At 37.6% G+C, this 10,187-nt stretch overlaps 1 protein-coding gene across 9 annotated transcripts in view; it reads right to left on the bottom strand.

Moving 5' to 3' along the window:
* chrm2a (cholinergic receptor, muscarinic 2a) overlaps positions 1-7,537 on the bottom strand; it is a 93,942-nt gene extending 86,405 nt beyond the window's left edge. For 4 of the 9 annotated variants that reach the window (XM_067391360.1, XM_067391363.1, XM_067391365.1 and 1 more), the window contains exons 1-2: positions 7,281-7,537; positions 22-86 (exon numbers count right to left, since the gene is read on the bottom strand). The gene's annotated coding sequence lies outside the window, so the exon portion shown is untranslated. Of the gene's footprint in view, positions 1-21; positions 87-1,360; positions 1,479-7,280 lie in introns of all 9 variants that reach the window. The other 5 variants (XM_067391361.1, XM_067391368.1, XM_067391364.1 and 2 more) reach the window with 4 other exon arrangements.
* Positions 7,538-10,187: the final 2,650 nt, after the last annotated feature.

Genomic DNA, 10,187 nt, shown 5'->3' with positions numbered 1-10,187 from the left:
TTTGTTGTCTTGTGTACTTACATTATCCCAAATGTTTCCAAGAATGTTTAAATCCAGAGAAATCAGCCACCGTGTCCGTGCGTCACCTATCAATGGCATCAAACCCACGTTACTCTCGATTATGTAGAAACCATTGAAGCACCAAAGACGATTTAATATATTATGTGTATTATTAGACAGGTGAGCAACTGTTTTGATACATTTATCAACACAAAACTAATCATGTTATATAGCTCAACACAGTAAGACTTATTGTTTAAATGTCGTTTTCTTGATTTACAGAGTAAATGAATGCACAGAGAATGCACAGAGTAGCATTATATAAATTTTCAACACACAAATGTATCTAAAATGATAAAACAGCGCTGCGTTACCCCACATATGCAAAGCTATGCCTTTGTTTTGAATAAGTGACCTCTAGTGGCGAAAATTACATATTGTGCCTTTAATGTTTATTAAAGATATGTTGATGCTGTCGCTAGTTACATTAATCAATAATTCAAATTTGTTGTATAGATATTTGAAGGAAATTCACTTTTTTGTGTACCATAAAAATATGTCCAAAATAATGCTATTAAAAATAATAAAAATCATGTGTTTGATTTGTTTTATTCACTCTCTCAGACAATGATAACACAATTTATCATTTAGAGGTTACTAAACTAATGTTAAACATCCTGTAAGATTATCAGTCTATGATGACTTAAATTTTACTGTTTTTCATGCAAATCTATTCAGATGATTTTGGATTATATAATCAGTGCTGGCTAGTAACTGATTATATGTAATCTAGATTACATAATCTATGTGATAAGGCTAAAAGTAAGGTCAAAAGTAATGTAAAAGTAATCTGATTTTATTACCTAAAATGTGTAATGTAACAGATCACATTACTAACTAAAAATCCCATCATGTAATTTGTACTCAGTAATTTACCCAGCATTGTATATTGATTTGGAGCTTATCAGATGACCATTTCAAAGTCGTATGGTTATGAAACGACATGAATATTTGTTTTTCAGTGAACTGTTCATTTAAATGAATAATAGCAGAGACAAAACGCCAAACGTGTATGTGAAGATTATTAGTGAATAATGATTTAAATTTGAGTCTGTTTCTCATGCAAATATACAATTCAATCAATTTTTTGAACTTATGAACTTTTTTGTTTCTAATATGACACGTTTGAGCCTGATAGATGAAGTCACATGACTGTTTGCGTTTTCACCCGATTTGGAATGTTTGTTTTTCACTGCTCCTTTAAATGAACGTTAACAGATTGGACAAAATCGGATGTGTGGAAATATCATCTCTACACATTAAGCCTTACAGTGTAAATGTAACACGAGCAAAAGCTCACCAGGGGTGCCGTGCTATTTCACTGATACACAGTAACCTCCAGGCCTCTCAAACACACACAGTTTCCTCTGTCCTGTCAGATCAGCTCGTGTCTGACAGCGTTTTGTGCCTCTGGAGTTCTGCACAGAGAATATCAGATGTGAAATGTAGAAAAATCCCTCAAACACGCCGTGTCGCTGAGAGATCACCAGAGTGTGTCAACAGACTGACTGCTCACACACACTCGCCGCCTCAGTGTGTGCCATTTAAGACAGACGCCCGTGGGGGAGAGGAGTGTGTGTCACTGCTCTGAATGTCATGAAGTAGCCTGCATGTGTGTGTGTGTGTGTGTGTGTTGCCCCTGTTGGTTCTAGGGTCACGTTGCTTGTGGTAAAATAACTGTGTATAATCTTCCTCCTTTACTGTCAGATTTTGTTTCACTATATTAGTTTGGACACATATTTTCTATGGCCTAAACCTGCCCATCACAGAAACATGTGCAAAGCACTAGATTTAAAGGGGAGCTATTATTCAAAATTCACATTTATATTGTTTTTGCACATAATTATGTGTCTGCTGTGTGTAAACAACCACCCTACTTTGGTAAATATCCATCCACCCCGTTTGTTATTGTCACAAAATGAGCCGTCCAGGAATGTGATCCAATGTGACGTCACATTGCACAGTCCCCGCCCACGTCTGGTGACGGAATCTGCCCTATTAGCTTAGCTCCTCCCCTGAGTGAGCCGTACAGAGTCCGCCATGTTTATCTCCTCACCAGAGCATTTAACAGCAGCATTCAAGTAAGAAATGTATTCTTATGAAAGTTACTAAAGTTATTCAGTCAAGAGCAATGAGTGATTTTCTGATTTTCTTTTGTTGTTTGGTTCATATTAACAGCAGTAGGTACTGTATATTATGCTACTGTCACTTTAAATTACAGATCTAATATACACATGCGATTTCTTTCCCTGCTGTTTATGTTCACATGCAGTTTAAGCACGTTTCGACAGTTTAAGCACAATAATACGTGAAAGAGAACTTAGTTTAATGCTCAGGTGACGCGCCGTCTGACAGACAGCTTTCTGTGCGCGTGCTTCAGATGTGTGCGCTCAGAAAAACATATATCAGAAGTTTAAACTAATACGGCTTTAAAATAAAAAAACGTTCATGATGACAAAGGCCTGCAATGTCAGGTGAGCATGGATAGAGATGATGATCAAAACCAAACAGATGTTTTGGCAGAGTATCTGATGCAACTGGCTCCGCCCTCTTCTGGAAAGTGTGGTGGGGAGCAGCAGCTCATTTGCATTTAAAAGTACATGCATGAAAACAGTTTTTCCTTCCACTCAAAAATGGGCATTTACAACATGCTATAATAAATGATCTGTGGGGGATTTTGAGCTGAAACTTCACAGACACATTCTGGGGACACTAGAGACTTATATTACATCTTGTGAAAAGTGGCATAATAGGTCCCCTTTAAATAAAAACATGTTTTGGCCAATTTATAAGCCTTTTATAAGCATAAAATGTCCTCACTAGTTGATTGTGATAATATTTCACTATATAAGTGAGTCATTTCAAAAGAGTCCACACACTCCACCAAAGATGAAAAAACAGATGCGAGACAAAAAACAAAACTTTACTGAAAAAAAGGCAAAGGTTTCAGTCACATGTGACCTTTTTCAATGCCAAACTACTCTTCAATTACTCTACTATATAAATATTAATAAAATCTTTGGTAGTATATCAATTACTCTAAAACAGCTCTTCTCTACATACAATATCTCAAACAACTTTCTTCACCCACAGTTTTGGACGTCCATCTTGAGGTTTACCAGCTCCACTCAGTCGTGAGTCGCCATCAGACTCTCAGTATGAGCTCAAACATTTCTCATCAGAAGTTGCTCCACATTCATTCTTACAACCGCTAACTCATTTGTGTCTTTTTATTTCTCCTCAGGAGAAACATATGAAACAAAGATGAGATAAAGTGAATGAGAACGGCATAATGTCTCCTGAGCTGCGAACGAGCAACATCTGAGCAGTAACACTCTCCTCTGGGCTGAGCTCTACAGGCTCCAGGAAACAGTAAGTACATTTGCATATCTTTTTCATTTGTCTCCCTTTGTGGAACAAATGATGGAGGTTTTGCAAACCTGCTGTGAAGATGATGAGATGCAGGAGAGAGTGTGAGAGATCATTAAAGGAACGGTTCAGCCAAAAATCACAGCCACTTTAATCTGAAGGAAAAAAGCACCTGTATATTCTGCTAAATATCTCCTTTTGTGATCCACCGAAGATCATACAGGATGAGGACATTTTGACAGGATTTACATTTTTGAGAGTAGATCTGAGATACGAAACACTGCTCCGATTTTCTCTCGCTTTTCTTTTTGACTCGACAGGAGAACAAAAACTTCACTTCACACATTAAAATGAGAACATACCATAGACTTATATATATATAAATCATGCTATAGGTCATGGGTTTGATTCCAAGGGAAACTGATGAATAAACTGATAAAATGTTAATGTGTACCTTGAATGCAATTTAAATTGCTTTGGATAAAATTGTCTGCCAAAATGCATAAATATATATATATATGCCCAATGGAAAAAAAATCAAATACTGTCATTTCACTCTGATATACATCACAATAGGGAAGAAAAAAAAGGTAGCAGTTTCCATTTCATGCCACATTTGTCTCTAAACTCTAGTTCAGTAAACACACACACATGCTTTTGCCTCTAAAATATTTCAGTCGAGGTCCTGCAGAAATCATTAGATGACTTTAAACCCAACAGATGCTCAGATCAGACGCTCAATGACATTCTTCCTCTTTTCTCGTTCTTTCTTTTAGGTCCCACTGTTGTGCATTTAGTTTCTGTGATAAACAACTAGTGCAGCAAATAAAGCAGGAGCAATGATTTCTGAACACACACACCCTCAGTACCAAAGGCCCTCAATGTAATTGACTTGCTACACTAAGTGTGTGTGTGTGTGTGTACAGGACATGCTGTCAGTCAGTCTAACTAAATGATATCAACTGCGACTCCATAAAATTATTCACCTAAACACTCTCACGGGGTCATTAACGTCACAACAATACTGTCTACATTAAACTCTGAATGGCTGACATTACAGACACACACACACACACAGGTCAGCGTTAATGAGCATGTGCTTCTCTTTGAAGCAGAAGGTGTCCATCAACGGCTCAGACTTTGACGGCCTGATTCAGACAATGCAAAAAGCACCGTAGTAAAAAGGCCACACAGACTCACGCAGCAGCTGATGTGTGTTATTGAGTGTTGATGTGAACACAACGGAGATAATTACATCTTTTCTTTCCCGGCCGCCATCAGCCACAGAAGAGTCTTAAAATAGAGGTATAAAATGAAAAGGTGTATAATGAGGCACAGGTGACATGCAGCGTCAGGCCCTTCAGCTGGACTTTAACAGTGATGCTTTGATGAACACAATATATTTAATTAATAAATAATAGGATTATATATATATATTTAATTAAAATTAAATAATATATATATAATTTATAATACAATAATATTTATATATTTTAATTATATATATTAAATTTGTAGTTATATGTAAATATATAAATTATATTAGAATGTTATTATGTGTAATATAATTTTCAATACTAAAATATGATAGAATGTAATGCTAAAATATGGGTTTTTTTTATTAATATTATGTATTTTTGTGTTATTATTTTCCTGTCTTGGCATATTTAGTATTGTGCTAGGATTGTTATATGTAATTTCTTTCTGCTTAAAGTTTATTGTCTAGTTGTGTGAATGTCAGGATCAGGTGACCCTGTCTAGGACTCTGTTTATCTGCGTTTAGCGTGACTGCATCGCATCACCTGAGATGTTGCTCCAGGTGGACTGAACCTGCAAGTGTTCTGTAAACAGTTACATCTGTGTCACGTGACATCAAGGGGGGCGGGTCATTCTACAGATCGTTTGATTGGACAAAGAAATCTGCAGTCATCGATATTTTCGGTCAGTTTTCCAGGAAGAGAGAAACTTGTTTGTACATTTATATGCTGAAAGTAAATTTAGACAACTTTTAGGAGAACAGAAGCATGTAGATGAGCTCAGAGATGCACAACTAAAGGTCACAAAACTCACATTTTGATTTAATAAGCCCTTTAAGAGTGGTAATGAGAAGCTACACTGTAATTGTGTTTTGCTAAATTAAAAATAAAAAAAACAAATGTGAGAGAATTAGGATGCACTTGAGCCATAAATTATAATGATAGTGATTTATATTTCTTGTAAAAATCAGGTTTTATTGTAGGAATTAAAATGTTTTTTCCATTTACTTGTGAACATTTGCGAATCTCCATGCGCGCTCCCGTCTGCATGTAACGCGCACTCTTCGGGACAGAACGCGCCAAGAGCTTGAACAACATCTCACGAAACCACTTCACTCTCAATAAAGCCAATAAAGTGCGCGCGAGCCGTTAGTTCCCGAGGATTTCACCTGTTCCGCTTGGTTCCTCCGCGTCTTCACGCGTGAATTTTCTATTTATCTTCCCTTTACCTCATTTTACGCACTTGTAACGAATCCACCCAAAAGCAGAGCAACAATCCATGAGTGCCAAATCCACTGATTATCAATATGCTGCTCGTGTCCTGTACAATAATCAATCCTTTCTTGAGCACAAGTGGAATCAATACCTAAATTATGAGCAGTCATGAGTGAATCTCTGTTTTTCCTCTCTGTGAAATAAATGCGTTAAAAATAGCAGATTAGAGCACCTGCCGCGTGACGCGCTTTGATTATCGACGAGAATCTGATCAATCCCACGCGCGTGCTCTGATCCATAAAGAGAGCAACAGAGGGAATAAATCAGAGATTTTACACGAAAACTAAGAGCACAAGTGATTCAACTTCATTGATTAATAACAGTTCATCCTTATCCAAACATTAGAGGCCAGTGAGTGATAATAGAGGACCGATTTATACATGATTTTCATTTCAGACTAATCAAACTGATCCTAAACAGTCAAATAATACTACATTCGGAGAATAAAACCAAACTGTTAAACGCGCATTAGATAAATCCTCCATCCCGCACCCAGTGATTTCCAAATGTCTGTTTGGTTGGAGACAAATATATGAGTTTGATCGAGTTATTTCTGTTAAAGATATGTGAACGTGCATCACTAATACAGCCGTGAACATGCGAGAAAATCGCGCGCCACAGAGACCTGTCCATCAAATCAGATGGAGAATCAGTTGTGTCCTGAAACAATGACATTTTCTTTAATAGCAGTCGACCTGTGCAGACATTTATGCATTATTTAGTTCAGATGCATGACCAACTGACCAATTAGATGTGGGCTAGTTACATAATTAGTCCGTCCAGTGTGATTAAATTAGATTTTAGATGCAAGTTCAGTGTGCAAAAGCTTTTACGCACAACTCAAAAGGCAATGAAAGCAGCCAAATGTGTTGCTTCTAAACCTCGGATGTTTAATCTGATGGCTAGATGCTTTAGCCAAAAATGTCCAGAACAATTCGAGTTGGATTGCGCGTAAATCCCGCTTGACTTCTGTAGGCGCGCGGACGGCTCTGGTTGCGCGCCGCCTAAAATGGTCTAAATGGTCTCTGCTGAATGAAGTCTTTAAGTTGCTTACGTGCTTGAGTGAGTTATGAACGAAAAAGCGCGTGAAACACGCGTTGCTTTTGGAGTCTCCATGGAGCGTCAAGTTCAACAGCTCAATGCACAGCGCTCCGCGTTTCCTGCTGCTTTCCATCGATTTCAACATTAAAACAACATTGAATGGGTTTGTGTTGATTGCACGTGCGCGTTCATTTGTTTGCAGCTATGAACGCGCGATCATGTAACAAATCTGTTGAAATGTTTTTAAATAACACGCAGCAGTCGGATAGTTTGTCCTACCTGCTCTCAGTCGCTCCCGTCGCCCGCTGGCTCGCTGCTCTCCGGGTCCGTTCGCTCGCGCAGCTGGACGTCTGAGGACATGATGCTGGACGCTCGGAGATCTTCTCGTGGGTGAACGCGAAATGAGGAGTGGAAATGAGGGGTAAGAGAGCAGGAGGGAGGGGAGGAGACGCAGGAGGTCCCTTTACAGCATCATCTCACATCATCAACACACTTCAGTTTGGAGGCGTCTAAGCTTCATCAATATCTCTTGCGGTGTTTACTGGAAATGCGTTATGATGCATCAGGCTCGGGATTTTATATTCGGGAAATGGGTAGATCGGTTCATCTCGTGGGTTTTAAGTGGATTTGATGCATGTGCGTGTGTTCAGGTAAATCGTGTCGTGTGATTGAGCGGCTCTCAGCGCGTCTGATGCTGCCGATTATGGCAAGCCAAAGTACTCACAAACGCCTGGTCGGACGACTGATTGCACACTGACGCGTCAAAAGCGCGCGTTTTGGCAGCAAAACGCGCGTCCTCGACGTGTGATTTGCGTTAAGAACGCGCGTTCTTAACGCGCGCTTTGGTATCATGGAAAACGCGCGTCAAGAACGCGCGTTTTTGTGTACCTAAACGCGCGTTCTCGACGTGTGATTTGCTATTAAAACGCGCGTTCTTGACGTGCGCTTTGGAGTGACAAAAAACGCGCGTTTTTGACGTGCGTTTATCATAACGAAAATGGGCGTCGAATACGTGCGTTTTGAGTCAGACAAAACGCTCGTTATGAACGTGTAAACAGGTAAACCAATCAGACAGTGCAAACGTGTGTTTGAAGTGTCCATCAGGCGAAGAGAACGCGCTCTTTCCTTAGTGTTCTCAAAAGTGCACGTCGAAAGCGTGTGCTCACTCTTTAGGGCTTTAAGTCTGTTATAGGTTTAGGACAGCATTATCATTAAACTCAACCAAAACAACATGGAATTATCAAGGATAAATTTGGCAGATGATTATAATTGTTGAGTTATAATCCAGTATAATTAATATGAAATATGCATATAAAAATGTAAAACTATTATTTAAAATAGCCGTGGGGGATGACAGGATAAATAGTATACCTTCGATCAAGGCCAAAACTTTGTAAGTTTGTAAGGAGCCAATAAAATACTACACCACATGTATGATCATCTTGGCTATATATTACGGTGGCGTATTGCCTCATACATAATATTTTTTCCACTCAATTATGTCGTTAAGACATCTTTTTCTCATAATAACGAGATGTTATGTCGTTAAAACGACATATTTTGTAGGCATATATGACGTGAACATATAGGCTACCTTTATCTGATCTATAATAGAGAATTTATCCTAGATCAGTGCCTTTATCACACTTCCGCACTCGAAAAGCATAAGCAAATATAGTGTAAAATACATTTCGATGCCTGTATCGATGGCAATGCCCATAGAATAATGAACACAATATTATAGCCTATGCAGTTTCTAGCCTAATAAAAGAGAAAAAAATATCATTGGTGTTTCAGTCGCATTTTATTATAGGCCTATTCAAAAATAATATAGCTAAAATACCGGTAAACAGGCCTGACACTACGGATACAACAATAATGCTATATTGTCATTGACCTATTTATCAAAATAAAACTGATAAATGAAAGTGGAGACAATAGCCTACCTCCAAAAATATCTACATTACTTTTCCAACATTTGTGTCATTATTCTTAAAAGGTTTATTGGCCTCGATGAGTCTGAGACTCCCGGTCAGAGATTGTGTCTCAGACGGCATTAAATAATTCGTGAATATTTGTAAATATTCGTGGCTCAAACAGCTGGAAAAATGACTGTGGCTATACTGCAGTTCTGTGGGTGTTTTGTCTAGGCAAGGATATTATCCTTGCCTATAGTTAACTAAAAAAAAAAAAAAACTATTCAAAACATTTATGCTAATCGAAATAAACCTGAAATTTAAGAAAATATAGCCTAAATATTAGTTAAAAATTTAAATATAATTTCCTTTCTCCCCCTGAGGCGATCCTTTCATTAACCGACAAGATTATGTTAAATTAGAATTAAACGAAATTAGAATGAGGAAAAAATCCCAGGGGTTCAGTTTTAGCCTAGGCTATATAGAAGAAACAACAAAACAGGAGGATTCATTGCATCGCATGCAGCGCTTCTGTGAACGGAGAAGAAACGACATAAAATCTTATAAAAGGAATAAATAGCTTCTTCCTATATAGCTAGGCATACACAAAATATATTAAACCTAAATAATTAACATATTAAGAAAATGAAAGAAAAAAAAGTACAAGTACAAAGTTTCGACAAGTAGACCATCTAATATGCTGAGTTTCCATTCATTTTTGAGAAGTTCATTTAAAAGGCATTGCTTGTCTTTATTTTTCAAGCAATGTTTTATTGTGTGAGTACAAATAATAGTTACAATAATAGTTATACCTACACAGATTGGAATGGTATTACTCTTATGACCATAAATGTCTGAGTATTTTAAGTTGTTTACGCTTTTATAAAAAAAAAAAAATCAAGTGAACGCGCCGGCGCCATAGACTATCAGTTTTAGTAGCTAGCCTACTATAACTTGACTTCACAGCCTGTTTATTGTCAAAACAAAATACAGTCAACCAAATACAGAAAAAGTTCCACTGCTCATTTTAAATATCTGTGTACAATCAGAGAGTTTAAATAATAAATAGGCTATAGGCTATAGCATCTAAATACTAGTGCATATGGAAAATATATATTATATTTTTCATTATTGTTCTGTTTTTCTGAATACCATTAAATTGAAAAGATTTGTAGGGGAACTAAAAATACCTAAGTAGTGGTGCCCCCCTATGGGATTAAATGCCCCTATGCCAACCTGAAGCCGGGATAGCCGGTGAAAACGAAATTTT

Source organism: Chanodichthys erythropterus, chromosome 8, assembly GCF_024489055.1.
Source record: "Chanodichthys erythropterus isolate Z2021 chromosome 8, ASM2448905v1, whole genome shotgun sequence".
Taxonomy (NCBI): domain Eukaryota; kingdom Metazoa; phylum Chordata; class Actinopteri; order Cypriniformes; family Xenocyprididae; genus Chanodichthys; species Chanodichthys erythropterus.
The sequence above is the reverse complement of the archived record's forward strand: the minus strand, read 5'-3'. Positions and strand labels throughout refer to the sequence as shown.